A 3,474-nucleotide genomic window follows, 5' to 3' on the forward strand; every position below is an offset into this window, starting at 1 on the left:
TACTGCCAGAGTCACAGTCGCTTCCCATTCTACCTACCGTGTTCATGTAGTATTTAAATATTTACAAAGGCGAGTGCTGGGAGCTTTTTCACCCCACATGCACTTTTTATGATCTTTATTGGAGTAGCGTGATGAGAGGAACAAGGATTATTTTTTTAATGCATGGAAGAAGGACCCAGATGTCGGAAACCCACAAGTTTTTCCCTCCATAAAAAAACAAAAGCAAAATAACGGAGAGCCAAATTCAAGATCCGTTCATTTCGGACAATGCGTTTAAAAGACTAGAGGTCATTGGCAGCAGGAAAAACATAATGCAGTAGTAACGTGCTGGGTATATCGCGAGAAACACTAGAAAAAAAAACAGAATGGTCATATTAGGGGTTAAAAACTTCCTTGCTTAGTATGAGGGGAAGCTCTAGTAAAAGTTAAATAGGTTAATTTAAAGTCTTTTATGGAGTCGCGTGGTGTGAGGAACAAGGAAGTGCTGGATTTATCACGCGAAAAAAAAAAAAAAATAGAAAAAAAATGAGTTATTGCATTAAGTGTTACAAATTACTTTGCTTAGTATTCGGGCAAGTTTGCTCTTTGGGAAAATTTGTTGTTAGAAGTTACATAGCTGGACGAATAGACATACTGAATTGTGTTTATTGTGAAGATGTGATAATTTTAACCTGACTTTGACCCTCTATGTGTAATACTAAAACATTTACAACGTTGCCTAATGGAAACGTTGTCATCCCATACACTCCTCTTCTCGTTCTTGTTGTTCTCTCTCTCTCTCTCTCTCTCTCTCTTCGTGTGAGAATCGATGGGGTGATGGAGTTATCGTGTGAGGGAACAGTACAGTACCTTCTTTGTTGCCAGGTAGAAAGAAATATTAAAAGTATCGTATTGGGAATGAAAACGTGCTTCCTTAACGCGAGAATATCCAGGGAGTGCTCAGTTGCCAAGTTCAGGGCCAGAGAGTGCTATGCTTGGAATTAGAGGTGTATTCTAAGTGATATATTAAAAGCTCCGTAACACCTTTTACTTTGGCGATTTGTTCTGCACCTTACCCCTCAGTATCTTCTTATAAATTACTCTCTCTCCCTCTCTCTCTCAAAAAAAAAAAAATGTAAGCAACAAAAAGAAAACTGTTCAATTTTAAGATGCAAAATAAATGGCTTAGGAAAAGGTACCATGAAACCTGTGCGCCTTAATTTTTTTTTTGCCAGACGCCATGTATCCCAGACGGGGTGGCCAAGGGCTTAGAGTTAATTGTTTTTTACAGGGAGGGGCACTAATCCTCCACCAACCCCACTTGACACGCAGGGATGCCAACAGCATCTGGTGTTCCCAGGCGGTCACCCATCCAAGTACTAACCAGACCCAACGTTGCTTAACTTCGCTGATCGGACGGGAAGCGGTGTACTTAACGTGGTATGGCCTTAAAATACGACCCTAAAATACACTGAGGTTATCGTATTACGGATTAGGACGTATTTCGGTATCGCGCCAACTAGGAAGACAGAATATCATTATAGTCTACGCAAGTGGTGCAAGGGGCCAGGGAGTCATCACTGCCAACGTCATCCTAATCTTCTCTGTAATATTTTTCTCACTAATACATGCGAGGTTGTGGTAGTCGTAGTAGTAGTAGTAGTAGTAGTAGATGACCCCAGGCTCATCTGAAAATTGATCCCAGTGGACTGCAGGCTGACGATGTCCTCATTCAGTCGACTATCCTCCTTTCAAGGGGATAGGGAGCGAGTTGAGGAATGTTTGTATAACAGGGCATTGGAGCCGACCAGCTGTATCAGTGCCACGACGTGAAGGCGTCCCTCTCCAGCACCACACGTGAGGTAAAACAAGGAAGTACCGAAGTTAATAACGATAATCTGAGTCACCTTGTTAGTCGTCCACGTAGGCAGACTTCTGAGAGATGATACACTAATTACGGGCGTATTCTGTGGCTCTTTTTAAAAATATTTATGACTTAAGGATAGAAGAAATAGTATTATCCCCTCCTGTGTACTCCTAATCATAACGTCCATGTTCTTTCCAAAGCATTTCTTACTTTTTTTTTTATCCTTCCCTCTGGATCTTATGCCGGAAAAAGTGCTCAGTGAGATCCTACTTTCTGTTCTTTTGCCACATAAATAAGTTAGGTTTCTAGTGTAATTAGTTTTCTCCCAACAAATAATATCGTTACAGGTAAATAGGCCTTCTGTTGCCAGTAAAATCTATGTACCCTGCAACGCACTGAGCATGTGAGGTCTCCCAGAAAATGAACAGTTAGCTTGGTATAGCAAAAAGTAAATACACAAGACGTCACTGAACATAAGAGATATAAAGAAACAGTATCTAACCCTTTCCTTAGAAGATGCCTTTCCTAAGATGAATAGAAAAATAAAGATATCACCATACGAGAGGCGCCAAGACTTAGAAGGGCTTGCGTTGTGGTGCCAGGACGCATAAACCACTGGGTGTCGAGATATACTTCCTGGCTCTCACGTGTAAATGTTGGGTCGTGAGTGGTGAGTGAAATAAAGCCAGCCTTGAACATGAACCCTTTTTGGTGCTTTATTGCCTTTGTTCATGTCGGGAGGGAAGATTTTCTAGCATCTCTGCTTTAACGAATTCTTTTGTAATGGAGAGGGACGCCTTCATGTGCTGGTACCGATATAACCAGGTCGGTCAGCTGCCTGGTCATACAAACCTCCCTTAACTACCTCCCCATCCCCCAAAAGGAATATTGCGAACTGCAGATCAACTTAAGCCTGCAATCCACGGGGTTAACGTTTCAGGTGAAATTGGGGCACTACTACTTCTATTACTGCTGCTGCTGCTACTACTACTACTAACTACTATTACTGCTATTATTATTATTATTATTGTTATTATTATTATTATTATTATAATTATTATTATTATTACTGTTATTATTATTATTATTATTATTATTATTATTATTATTATCATCCATCCAACCATCATCCAGTCCTATGTTGCCCCATGGGGAGTTTTTGTTATTATTATTATTATTATTATTATTATTATTATTATTATTATTATCATTATTATTATTATTATTATTATTATTACATTTCCTTATTTAGTTTATAACACCATAGTATTCATATGCATTAAGTGGTTTCCTACAGCTTTTTTCTATGCATGTTATTTCAATCCTCATAATATGGACAGAACAGTGCTGTACATTCTCTCTCTCTCTCTCTCTCTCTCTCTCTCTCTCTCTCTCTCTCTCTCTCGCAGCCTGATACCAAGCCAGGGCGAAGTTTCCATTACCAGCCTCCCTAATTATGCTAAAAGCCGACGTCTTCTGCGAGTATTTACTTTGGAAAGCAGTGTGTTCCCCTCAATGGTCTATTCTTCAGTGGTGTGTGTGTGTGTGTGAGAGAGAGAGAGAGAGAGAGAGAGAGAGAGACCGTGTAATGGTCTTCTCTTCAGTAGATTCCTCCTCCTCCTCCTCGT

The 3,474-nt window shown here is 40.0% G+C and overlaps 1 non-coding gene across 1 annotated transcript; it reads right to left on the reverse strand.

Moving 5' to 3' along the window:
* Positions 1 to 1,314: 1,314 nt before the first annotated feature.
* LOC145409465 (5S ribosomal RNA) lies at positions 1,315 to 1,433 on the reverse strand. The gene has a single exon (XR_013899118.1). It is a non-coding gene; the product is annotated as a 5S ribosomal RNA (ribosomal RNA).
* Between the last annotated feature and the right edge of the window lie 2,041 nt (positions 1,434 to 3,474).

Source organism: Coenobita brevimanus, chromosome 80 (assembly GCF_032717465.1).
Source record: "Coenobita brevimanus isolate Jiangsu-jjx chromosome 80, ASM3271746v2, whole genome shotgun sequence".
Lineage (NCBI taxonomy): Eukaryota > Metazoa > Arthropoda > Malacostraca > Decapoda > Coenobitidae > Coenobita > Coenobita brevimanus.